Raw genomic sequence first — 13592 nt, forward strand, 5'->3', positions numbered from 1 at the left:
TTATTGCAGTAACCTGAGGAAGGTATAGGTCAGCTAATGCAACCATTTCCTGTTTTCGACCCTCTTCATTTGTAAGGTCCCCAGATAAAGGGAATAAATGCTGAGGGAGCTCTGTGGGAGCTTGATATATATTATCTTTATATATAATTCACTAAGGCATACCCATGGCTAATCCCATGTGTGGCAGCTCTTGCAAGAGTTTGGAGAGCTGCTGGATAGGATAGTGATGGAGATGGACGGGGGAAATAAACTGGTGGCAGCCAGCTGGTGGGCCCAGGAGTTAATGGCGGTGGGGGTTGGCCGATGGCTGGCCAGCTAGCTGGGAAAAAGATGGCCAGCCAGAAAAGGCAGTGGTGGGTGCATGGGGAAGAAACAATAGCGGCAGGTGGAGGAAGGAAGGAAACGGTGGTGGTGGTGTGCGGGGTGAAAAGGAAGGAAAAAGCGACAGAGGCGGGCAGCTAGGTAGAAAAATGACCATCCGCGGGTGCCAGCAAGTGGGAGAAGGCGGGGCGGGCGGGGCTGGAGAGGGGAGAAGGTGGGGATGGGCAGGCAAAATTAGTGATGGTGATGGTGGCAGACGGGGGGAGGGAGAGGAAGGAAATGGTGGGGGGGGGGGCAGGCGGCTGGGTGGGAAGAACTAGAGGTGCAGATGTTCTGCACCCGGCACAGCTAGCTACTCTTATTTCGATATAGATTTTCAATTTTTTAAAAAAATTCTCAAAGTGGTTTGCATAGGGGGGAAAAAGAAGATGCAAGTAGGCATGCCTCTGCACTGCTGTACTCCTCAGCCACACCCCTGCTAGTTCTAGAATGCAGACTTGTCTCTTCAGAAAAGCAGTAGATGCATGAAGGGGCAGGGGCATGGCTAACGGGTGCATCAGCACAGTGAGCATGGCAAGCTGATATACATGTGCTGCCTTTCCTGTTTCCAGGTATCTATGAAGAGTGCTATCACCTTTTCCCAACCAAAATTCTTGGAACTCATTTGTGCTTAAAATAAACACCATAGCTGACGTGACAGACAGACTATATAAATAATATTGCTGGATCAGACCCCAAAATCCATTTAGTCTTTGCATCATTTTTCTAGACCTTGAATTGTCTCAATAAAATGATCTGAAATCTCCCAGTTTTAGGGAGAAGATATTACATGATTTCTGAATTAATCCAAGGTGAGCTTGGGAAAGCTTGCCAATTTCTACAGCAGACCACATGGCAATATAGTAATACTGCACATGTGCCTTCGGGTATGAATGGAATTGTCTGAACACACATGCATGAAGAAACTGGCAGGAAACAAGTATTCATATTTGTGCTACCCCTTTAGCCAACAAAAAGACAGATGTGTTGGGTGTTATATTGTCCATTCTGTAAATCTTAATATAAATTTAGTAGAAGAATAATAAGATTAGAAAAAGAAGGAACTGGTTGAATTTCTAGGGGAATTGTTTAGCTGCAGATAAATTATTTCTTTTTAATTGCCAAAAATATCCAATAGACAATGCTTTGCAAAGCTGGAAGGAAATAGTATAATGTGGTTTCACAGATCTGCATCTTCATTAAAAGTTAAAAAGAACAAGTTTCATTCCATGAAAATGCCACTGAAAAGAAAAGATGGGTACTACAATACACATTTAATCAGGAAGAACAACTACCAGCCATCCCAAGACAATGAAAATGAGCTGGCAGCTTGCTTCTCTTTAGTTAATTAAAACATTTAAGTGCATGGTAAAATATATATTTTATAGGCATAGATACTAGTTTTGTCTGTAGCAGGAATGGAAGTCTTTTTTGTAGCTGTGTGTGAAAAGCTGAGCTTGTCCAGGTGTTTCTGATTTTCAGAAACTCAATTATTTATGGAACAAAATGAGTTAATCTAATGACATGATTGGGGCAGGGGTGGAGAGAGAAAAGCCGGCAGTGGACACTTCCAGGGAAACTCTTGGCATAGTATCTTTTGTTATGCATTTTGATGAATAGAAATGTGGCATAGTACCCTTTAAAGGACATTTTACACACATACTTCTGCTAGCATTTTCTGTGAAAACTGCTTCTCAGTGTGTATACTCCTTTCTCTCCCCCCCCCACTCCTAGTCACATGAGGTCCACTTACAACAGAGAAGGATTATTTTTGTTGCTGATGATGACAAAACTTATCTCTCTGTGGTGTTTTTGGCTAATCCATTCCTTGATCCAGGCCAGCTTTAGAATGGTGCTTTAATTACTTTTAATCCAGTCCTGGAGAAGAGGTGGGGCTAAAAAACAACAGGCAACAAAAATATTGAAAGCAGTCTGCACTTGCCTCTCTCTTTATTCTCTTAATGAAAAAAATTAATATTGTTTTCATTAAACCATTAATATTCCTGATTCTACTCCACTGCCTTGTCCTTGAGTGCCACAACACTTTCCTCTGGGCACTTTCCACATTAAACCCTACAACAGTGTCACTACAGATCTGCTAAATGTGCTTCCGTACTTCCTGTATTGAGACACCACAGTCCCTACGTTGACAGCATGGAGCTGTTCACATTTCCGGTGCCTTATTTCGGATTTTATCTTTCTGTTACAGTGCTACAATGTTGCAAATCCATTGCAGAAAAATAGCTGTATTTTCCTGTTGTAGGAGTTTGAGATTCTGGGGGTCGTTTTCAATACAATCCTGTCAAGCCGAAGCATTTTACCCCCGTTGCAGTGTATAATCGGGAAAGTAGTAATATGCAAGAGGCCTTGGCAGCACATTCCACACTGGTGGTCTCATCTCAAATTAAATCATGAATGACATTTTATTCTCCACTGATTCTGCGTTGAATAGAGAGTTCCCACTAACCAGCACCCCAAAACCTTCTGTCAAGGGGCAAATGAGAGAAAGGGCTAAGTATTTGTAGTGATGGGAAGGCTTTGAGGGAGGACTAGGCTTCACTTAGAGCAACTGCTGAGAGGGACAGCCTTTCCTAAGAAGGAAAATGCCTCGGAAATTCAAAGCAGAAGGACCAATCCAGAGGACTGGGTGGGAACTACACACAAAGCCACCTGCTAGAAAGGAGAAAGCTTTTAATTGGTCAGTTAGTGTTAGCTCTGAGGAAGCAGGGGACTGAGTCAGCGTACCTCCTCTCCACCCTGGTACGTGGCGGACCGGAAATGGCCAGAAGTGTCCGCTGCGTGTGTGCACATCATGACATGCACACGCATAGTGGACACTTCTGGCCACTTCTGGCCCGCAAAGTACCGGGGTGGCAAGGAGGGACGCTGCTGCCCTGCAGGTTTTACCTCAGTCTACTAGTTAATTGTTAATTTAATTGTTTTTAATGTTTTCTGTTTTAATTGTAAACCGCCCTGAGCCATTTCGGAAGGGCGGTATATAAATCAAATAAATAAATAAATAGTTATTTAAAACAAAAAACAAAAGCCAAAACAAAAAGAAAACAAGTTTTCTTTCAGCTTAAAATTTGGGGGAGGGGTGCGGAGGATTTGGATCATGGCAATGTTGTTCTTGATGTCTGCTAACAGCTGCCATTTTTTACTCAGAAGTTCACTCATGATAAATAGATCATGTAGTGCTTCAGCATGGCAACTTGTGGGAGACATTGGAAGCAGTAGTGGGCACCACTAGGGGGGTGGTAGGATGCACCTTTAAGAGTAAAGCAATCAGTGCTTACTTCTGCTCTCACCACACCTGAATGCTGCTTGGAGCAGCAGCACGCCGCCCAGCGCCCCCTCCGCCACTCACCTGACCTCTGCGGAGACAATCCCCTGCCAGTGGCCAGGTGTCTGGCAGAGGCGATCCCTTGCCACAGGGGGTGTTGGACGACACACTGCTGCTCTGAGCAACGTTCAGGTGCGGCAAGAGCAGAGGTAAGCACTGATTGCTTTACTCTTAAAGGTGCCTCTCACGCCCCGCCCCCCGGTGGAGCCTGTACCATTTGCTGCTGATTGGAAAGATATCCACAAGGCATAGCTCCAGAAAGTTCATCCCTCCCCTCTATGAAAATCCCCTCAGTGACATCCTAAACTTCATTGCTTGTGAATGAGGCAGCAAAATTGAGTAGGCTGTTCCAACTCAATACTAGATTAATTAAAACTTGAGCAGTTCTAACAAGCTGATTATTGTAAGATGGCTGCACAACAGCTTCAAACATCCATTGCATTTTCAACTTCAACTGAGCTCTTCTCTTCTGTTGGCATGGGACATAACATAAAGCAACTTATATAGTTTGTTAGTGATTTTTAACATTGATGAACAGGAATCAGGCCTCAGTCATGGGCATCTCTGCTGCATGAGCTTTTAACAGAAAAGTTCCAAATGACTTTATGTCTTATATGTTTGACCAGCAAAATAAGGTCTATAACTGTTTAATCCATATGTCATCACCCATCATCTTAATCTCTTTATATCAGGTTCAAGTGAATGAACATCTTACTGTGGAAAGGAAATAGTCTTATGGCAGGTCATCAGTGAAAGTTTTTATCTCATTCTGCCAATATTTTTTCAAGCTGTCTTTTCATTCATTCAACCGAGCTAGCTGTATGAGATGCCTGAATGTAGAAAATTATTTTTCCCCATGTTAAAATCTGGTTGACTTGATTTGGTTCATCCTCCTGCTACTCCCCAGTTGCTTCCAGGGGAAAAGTCAGCCCCTAGTTATAGTTAATTAAAATTTTTAAAAGCACCTTTGGTTTAAGATGAGAATTAAGGTGCTTACAATTTCCATGTGCTCTAACAAGCTTGGGAATCGCAAGTTAATACAGTCACCTTAACTTCTATGCCATATAAGCAATGCAGACTTGTACAGTCCCCTTTACCAGGGATTCTCAGCCTTGGGTCTCCAGATGTTATCGGATTTCAGCTCCCATAATTCCCAGCCCCAGTGGATTTTGGTTGCGGATTATGAGAGTTGAAGTCCAACAACATCTGGGGACCCAAGTTTGAGAATTCATGTGCTATACTATGCTGATTTACAAATGAGATTCAATGCACGTTTTGCCTTGGTTTTTCACCTGGAGAGTTGCCTGGGGAGTGATGCATCCCATCAAGAATTGAACAGGTGCAGTTTTACCCATCAGTTACATCCTACCTATACAGCTGATGGATTCCTGCCCCATGCATTGTGACAGTATCTATAGCATCTTACACATGGGCAGCTAAGAGAATATGCTATCAATACTTTGCAGTTGATTTGCCATAGATTATCCCAGTGCCTCTGAAAGAAACTGCACTGGATTCTAGAGACACTTTCAGTCCTGTAAAGTTTTCAGTCCTGTAAAGTTGACAACAATTGGTTCCATATCTAGGAAGTGATTGGGGAAGCTGCACATTTGAATTCCTGCCTGTATGCATCTTTCTCTAGCTCAATATTCAGCTGAAAGACCAAGGCAAAATGTGAGTCCATGCAGAGGCATAACTAGGTAAAACGGCGCCCGGGGCAAGCACTGAAATGGCGCACCCCCACTGTGCCCCCCGCCGCCGCCGCCCCCCAACATACTACATTATACTTAGGTTTTTCCTCACAAGCGCCCGCCGCCACCGCCGCCAAGCCAGGCCACTGACTGGCTGCCAGGCGCCAGCAAAGCAATGGGGGGGGGGGCGCAGGAGGCTCAGAAGGGACCGCTCATGGGGAAGGGGGCACCGACGCGCTCCCTTGACTGCTGCAGCGTTGCTGCACTGAGCAGGAAACATTTGCATTAACAAAAAATTAAAAAAAAAATTAAAAAAAAATGGTCATGGCGGCGCCCCCCACGTGACCAGAAAAGATGGTGCCCGGGGCACATGCCCCCCTGCCCCCCCTATAGTTACACCTCTGAGTCCATGGATTCTCATTCGTAAAACCAGCAAAGTCTGTGCAAAGTCTTTGCAGTTTATCTAGCACAGAAGTTAAAGTGGTCACCTTAACTTGCAATTTCTACTCTCTTAAGAGCAAGAATAAAAAATTTAAGAACTTTCAGTCTCATCTTAAACTGATACTTGATATTTGAATTTATTATAGTTTTGCAATAGAGGGAATGCAAAGATCACCACATCTAATCTATGTACCAATAACTTGATGAAAAAGTGGCTTAATTTTAAGAACAGTCCTAATCCTAGACTGGCACCATGAACAGCCATTTATTATAATGAAGAATGGACTAACAAGGAGTTGTTCAGAAATATGTATCCATGGATAATCATGGGATCAACTACGTTAGAAGATGTTACAGAAGAGAGAATTATGAGGATGTACAGATCTATGTATTGTGGAGCAGCAAAGAATACCCATGCTTCAAGATTTTCTTGAAATGCTATGAATGCTTTACGGGAAAAGTATGGCCCATTGAGGGAACAGATACATTTTGAGCTGTTGATTACTATGCAGAATGCAAAAGTTATTTTGAGCAACCTATACAAATTGGTTTTGAATTTACATACAGATAGCCTAATCCAGTCTAAAATGATCAGTAGTTAAAAATCTGCTGCAAGGGGTATTGACTGGTGATCAGGACCTGGCGGATCTTGCAAGCTGCCCCGCAGAACCTGGCAGCATTGTACTTGAAAGTCCGATTCTCATCTGAGAGCAGCATCTTGGTGCAGACTTGACTAGAGCGACCAGGGTATTTGAGAAGCAGGGGAGATATGAGTTTTATAAAAGGGACATGAAAGGAGTACATGTCTATGATTTCTACCTCCCCAGAGTTACAAGGACAAAGCCTTTCCATGAGTGGGATCTTCTTGTATTTGCCTTCCAGAATGGTGGAGAGAATGGCATGACACCAGGCAAGGGTAAACACCCTTCTGTGGCTGATATTTCCAGTTGTGACAGATATGCAGAGGGGGAGACGATGAATCTAGAGGGCGGACTACCCCCAGGTATGTAAAGCAGGTGACCTGCTCAATTCTGTGTCCGTCAATATTCCAATGGTAGGTCTTCGGTCTTCTAGCGAAGGCCATGACCTTGGTTTTTGGGTAGTTTATTTCAGGTTGTTCACTTTTACAGTGCTGTGATAATGTTGCTATTGCCCTTCTGAGGCCTACAAGCCTCCTCGAAAGGATAGCAGCATCGTCTGCATAGAGTAAAATGGAGATGGCTCTTCTGGCCAGCTTGAGAGGGTGGAAGTCAGGGTTGTTGAGACAGCTCACCATGGCATTAATATAGAAGTTGAACAATAGCTGGGCCAGGATACAGCCTTGTTTAACTCCCTTCTGGGTTGATATGGGATTCATAAGGTGTCCTTGGGGGCTACATCTCACCTTGAGTGATGTGTCTGTGTGAAGGGTGAAGATCAGGTAAAACAGACGTCGATCAATTGAGGAGGATTCAAGCTTTTCCCATAGCTTAACTCAGGAAATAGAATCAAATGCAGCCTTAAGGTCTATAAAGGCAGTGTAGAGGGAGGCTGATGTGTTAGAAGAGTACCTTTCAATGAGATGTTGAAGTACCAGGTGTTGAAGTATCAGTTGTAGATCTGCCTTCCCTAAAGCCCACTTGTTCGTCTGCCAGCATCTCTTCTTGCTTTAGCCAGTCCTTGAGTTTCCCATGTGTGTGCCTGGCATACAGCTTGCTGATGGCGCTGAGCAGGCTAATGGGCCTGGCAGGGTCATCCCTTTGTCCATTTTTGAATATGGGGATGATGATCATCTGCTCCCAGTCCCTGGAGAACCTGTTTGCTCAGTGGAGCAAATAGGTCTTTAGTTTTCACATAAAGACTGGTAGAGATGGGACAGCATGGACTTGTGGGGGACAGATTTTGAAAGTCTGGAGCAGCCACTAAGAAGGGCTTGTCCTATATGGAGTCTAGCAAAGCTTATGCTGGCACTGGCACATAGAAGAGATCCTCTCTCAATGATCTTAATAGATGAGACAGATGAATGTGGTAGCAGACAGTGCTTAAAGTCCCTTGTATGTCATCAGACAATAACTACAATTATTCAGCAATCATCTTTCATCCAGTACTTCTGACATATTAATATCAAAAGGCAATATTAAAATATTGATAGTGCTTCCATATCAGTCTATACACACAGCCACTGTGATTTGTACAGTCTCCAAGGACATTTATCTGACTCAGCAATTTCTTGAAGAAGCTGGTAGTAGTGGGGTGGGACACATGAATCTGTAGCAGCTCTTTCTTCTCAGATGTGAAGCCCAGCCCCAGTAAAAGCTCTGCTTATCATAAGCTTATCATATGCATAAAAGTCAGCAGCAGCACTTCTGAGGCTTAATATTTATGTGTTAAAATGAAGTTAGTGTTGCAATCTGTACATGCCATTTTCTAATATCTTGCCCCTCCTCTTATGAAAGGAAAAACAAATTGGTTTTACTACAAGAATTTCCAGCATGTTCTTATCATTTCAGTAATTTGATCTCATTAACTTCCTCTATATTTACCAAGAGATGATATTAGAAAAGAAGCTATGGTGCCCTAGCAATGTTATCATGGCTGCTTAAATATTTCATGTCTGCTTTGGCAGCAGGCAGCGTATAAGTACATTCATTAATGTCAGAATTATTCTGTTTTGATCAGATCAAAGATTCTATCACAGATCCCAGCTATTGTTTTTCATTACTTGAGGACAAATATAAAAAGGGCTCTTCTTTTGGTGATCAATCAGATATATTAGACAAATATATTTTAACACAGCCAAAATCTATTTTCAAGATTTCAAAACAACCACAGGGGAAGTTACTTTTCTCCATATGCACATGTTCCCTTGTACATACAGGATAGGGTTCCCAAATGTGGACTTTTACCCTGGATCTGTGACTATTTTAAACCCCCTCCAACTATTTCTGTGTTGGAGGTGGTGTCTGGAGTTCCAGCGATCCTGCTGGAACTGCCACAGAATGGCTCAAATCACTCAGTGGCTGTTACCCATGTGTAGCCCCATTGGAAACAAAGTAATTACTCAGGTGTAACATTTACTGTGTGGTGGCAGGAGGAGCTCATTTGTATGCTGCTGCTGTGCTGGCAATTCCCATCCCATTTCCCCAGCCAAGAGGTTTGGTGTGTGTTTTTTAGCAGCAGCCTGCCTGCTCATTTTCTCAGTGACTCATTGTGACTGGCCCAGTGGCCCCAAGGAGGGACTTCTTCTGACTCCTATAGTTTATCTCTGCTACTCTTCAGCAGCATGAGCAGCCAGCAAGCTCTCTCCAAGGAGTTATTCACACATGGCTTCATGCTGCGGGGGTAAATGTTGAGTGAAGCCACTTCGAATTACACTTGAGGCATCTGAGGGAAGCAGCCCCTCCCCTCTGCTTTCGGGTTTTCTTTTGGAAACAGTTCGCATTGCATGCCTCCTTCTAGCCCATGCGGAGAGCAAGAGCAAGAGACTGCTCCTTGGATAGGAACACAGTGATTGTACATCAGTGCCTCTCCCTATTTGTTCCGGTGTTTTCAGAAAAACTCTCTTAAAACCCGCATTTTAATAACCCAGAAATATGTCGAAATAAGCTAGAATTCTGAAGAGAAAGCCAGATTTGTGTGTGGAGTGCTTCCAAGGATTTCGAATGGACTTTGGCTTTGGGGTAAGTTTGGCTGGTGTGTGAACACACATACTCTCTTCCAGAGGAGATTCAGGGTAACAGCCCTGTCTGTAAAACCTCCAGGGAGTTTTTCACACAGAGCTTTTAGCTTGCATCTACTCCAGAATGGAGAGTGTGCATTTACATACTGGCCAGATTTAACCTGAAATCCCTAACGGGGAGCACTTCACACACAATTTGGGGTTTTCATTGCACATTAGAGTGTAGCCTGATTTATATCCAGGATATAAAAATTCACTCTTTGCATCGTTTTTTCCTCCCTCCCAACTTTGAACTTGCAGTAAAGCCTCGCAGTAAGCTCATGGGAAAGCTTGCTGTGTGAAAAACGCCCAGGTCAGGAGACTTATGCTTCCCCTATATGTACCACTCTGGAGGGGAAAAGCTGTTGAACAATGGAGAAGGGGTGTGTCCCTCCCCCTATGAAATAAAAATGCACCATTTGCCCCATGGGATTATGTGGCCTAGAGGTTTCTGGTGTGGAAAGAGTTCTGTGGTGGTTCCCCCCCAAAACATATATATATATATATATATATATATATATATATATATATATATGAAATGACAATGCACCACTTGTCTCATGACTTGTCCCGTGATCCAGTCAGAGGAAGGCTGGTGTTTGAACTATGTGAGGAAAGGGGTGCGTGAGTTGTATTTATTCTCAAATTATCCTGTTTTTAGCAAAGCATGTATATATTATACCAATTAGCATATGTAATTTTTAATGCTTTTTTATGCTAAGTGGAGAACTATTAGAGACCTTTTTGGTGAACAGTGCCAACTATTTCCACTTTTTTCATGACAGATTTCATTTTCATTCCATTTTCACCATCTGGACCTGGCAACCCTAATACAGGGGGTGGGGGACACTTACTTAGTGTGTGAAATAGCCCTGCATACTTCTGTAGAAAATCATAGTGACTGGATAATGCCCTGAAAATTCATATTTTCAAAATACTTCTTAACTGAAGGACCAGATTACCTAGATAAGTGCACAGATAAGTGTGCATATGTGGTGAATGCTGAACAATGATCATCTATATATATAATTCTCCTGGGTGTGCCTTGGAATGTGCGTCCCAGCACACAGCTGATTGGCTGGGTGGCGGACGGGCCTGATTGGCTGAGACTCACCCAGGAGGATTGGTCGCTGCGGCAGTGGCAGGCCTGGCCGCAAAGGCTAGAGGAAGCGGTGGTCCTAGCCAAGCCGTGGAGGCAAGGCCTGGAGGGGGGGAGGGAGAAAGTGGAGGGGCAGATGTCGTGGTGGGAAGGAGAGGTGGCTGGGCCTGGAAGTGGAGACTTGTGCAGAAGATCGGGGGGAAGAGGTAACCACCAGCCCCAAAGAGCGCACAGATGTTCTGTGCAGGGTTGGCTAGTATTAATAATTTTAGATAAATGGCAATGGTGAGAGAACCCAACATAAACCGCCCTGAGACCTTGGGTTAGGGTGGTATAAAAATGTACTAAACAAACAAACAAACAAACAAACATGACATTTTTCCTTCCTTTCTTCACCAATATAAGGATAATCTCTGACACAAAGTTTGAAATTGCTTTAGGTTTATAGCACCTCCTCAATTAATGCCTTTTTCTGCACTAACCAAAACAGTTGGTGTCAGTCTCTAGTAAGGTAACAGAAGGAAACACTAACTGAAACAGCTTTTAGGCATACTGGGATATTCTACTGAGAAAAGCAAAGGAACAGCAGTGGTACAAAGAAGAGCACAGACAAACATAGGTAGATAAGGAATGAATAGAATGCAGAAGCTGATCAACAGCTCAGATAACAAGAGAAATGTTACAGTGAAGTAGAAAGGAGAGAAGAAAAGAAAGACGTGAAGGCTGTCAGACTCGGGCAATGGTAATTCTAATGTCTAGATCTGAGCCAAAACAAGGGTTATATTTCATTTAAAATGTAGTCCCTAATGAAATGTTTTGGTGAATGTTTGGGTTGGTTGTAGTGTAAAGTGGAGTGAAAAGGTTCACACATTCAGGAAGCACTGAACTCATTTTGATTTTGTCTTGTGACATTGTCATGTAGCCAAATCTGATTGGCTGTATGATGAAGTGATGTCACCTATCTGCCTAAATGATCTGCCTACATGATCTGGTAACACCAACCAATCTGCCTACATGGTTGGCTGGTACCACCTGAAGAAGAAGGCACAGCTCAGGAAAGAAGCAGTTGTGAACAAGCAATCAACAGCACACAAAAAGGTTTGCAAGCTAACTGTTTGCACACACACCATTTTGCCCTGAAAAATTTCTAAGTGAAAATCTCTTTCTCAATCAAATATCCCTTTCAGACATAAACTTGTACAATATTTTCCTCTCTTAGAAGAGAGCATTGGAGTCTTGACTCTGATGAGGAGAGCTGATCTTGAGGGGAGGAGATCTGGGCTTGTGATAACAAACATGAACTGTCACCATTACTACACAAGGTCCACCTTGGTTTGCATGTGAATGGAAGACTACTTGTGAACACTGTAAGATATTTTCCTTAGGGATGGGGCCATAGCTCCATGGGAGAGCATGCATGCAGTAGGTCCCAAGTTCACTCCCTGGCATCTCCAGGTAGAGCTGGGAAAGACTGCTGCCTATAACCTTGGAGGGCCGCTGCCAGCCAGTATAGACAATACCAAGTTAGATGGACCAATGGTCTGACATGCGGATTCCTGAGTTCCTATGAAGAGCACACCTATAAAGAAAAGCTACACAGAAAGATAGGATTGTGCAGTCCAAGAGGGATTGTGCAGTCTAAAGATTTAAGATTGTCACCATCTTAAACAACCCCCCTCTTCCTGTGTATTGTAAACTGGTACATCAAAGACAAATGCTTAGTGCATCCCCCTCCATGACTGGCTAATTTACGATGTGCAAGGAACTTCTTACACGAGGCAGCATTCAAAATATGATGTCTCTCTGTAATCTGAAGATCACAACTGGCCCCATCCATCCCCAGCACAGCATCCCTCCAGTGGCTGTGTGGCTGTTGCTGGTGTCTATCTTATGTTTCTTTTCTCTCCCCCACCCCTGTTGTGAGCCCTTTGAGGATAGGGAGCCATTTTTTAATGTATGTATGTATGTATGTATGTATGTATGTGTAAACCACTTTGGAAACTTTAGTTGAAAAGTGGTATATAAATATTCGGTGTAGTGTAGTGTAGTAGGTATGGTCCTGAACTCTTATCACCTTAGTCTGTATAATGTGTAAAACAGTTCTTATCTAAAAGTTTAACAGCAACAAATACCCATCATAACTGCTACATAATCTGGGCTGTTTTATTCCCCACAGTCTACACAATGATAATATTGTGGTTAAGCATCTTTTAATATAATTGAAAAGGGGTGGGGGAGTCTTTGAAATGAAATTTCCCTTTATATGTTTTATTCCTCATAAGCATGCTGTTCTTTTCCGTCAGCGTGGTGTTTTTGTCTCTCTTCCTGATGCACAATACGGCTTTCATCAAAGCGAAACATTTGTAATTCCCCTTCTCAATCAGAAACATTTCCGTGCAGATTCCTGCAGTGGTCCATTGGTTTGACATGTGACCCAATCGGATTTGTTTTGAGAGAGCTGGCTGCTGCAAACCAAGAAGAAATGAGAAATCTGAGAAGGCTACAAAGCAGTCTGTGAGGCGCTGAGTGGAAAGTGTACTCATTAGTGCGCTGCAAGGCTCCAATTCTGCAATCAGATCCACTAGCTCTTGTTTTTCAGTTGGAGCCCCACTAACTCGAATATTAAATTTTGAAAACACAGCAGAATTGTCTCTTGCCTTTATTCTGCTGTGCTTGATATGATACAAAATGGCTTTCTATATCCTGCCTATGGGTTGGAATTGTTGCGTAGCTCTAGCATACAGAGCGAAAACGACCTCCCTAGGCACAAAGCGTTTTCTGTGTTAATGGAGTATATTTATTCACTCATTCAATTTGGCCACAAACTTAGTAACAAGTGATGGGTAACCCCACCCTATTAATCAGTCGTGAACTGGGGTTGAGGGGGGAAATGAACTGATTTCCCCAACTAAAAATATAGGCAATTCCTTCTAAATTCAATTTTCAGCCCTTTCTTTGATT

General features: G+C 43.2%; 1 long non-coding RNA gene across 6 annotated transcripts in view; it reads right to left on the bottom strand.

Moving 5' to 3' along the window:
- Positions 1–13592, bottom strand: part of LOC128327059 (uncharacterized) — an 87090-nt gene that overhangs the window by 18438 nt on the left and 55060 nt on the right. For 4 of the 6 annotated variants that reach the window (XR_008308440.1, XR_008308441.1, XR_008308447.1 and 1 more), the window contains one exon: positions 12825–13096. The exons of the other annotated variants lie outside the window; for them this stretch is intronic. This is a non-coding gene — a long non-coding RNA (uncharacterized LOC128327059). Of the gene's footprint in view, positions 1–12824; positions 13097–13592 lie in introns of those variants that run through there. 6 annotated transcript variants of the gene reach the window in all.

The sequence above is a fragment of the Hemicordylus capensis genome, chromosome 5 (assembly GCF_027244095.1).
Source record: "Hemicordylus capensis ecotype Gifberg chromosome 5, rHemCap1.1.pri, whole genome shotgun sequence".
In the NCBI taxonomy this organism is placed as follows: domain Eukaryota; kingdom Metazoa; phylum Chordata; class Lepidosauria; order Squamata; family Cordylidae; genus Hemicordylus; species Hemicordylus capensis.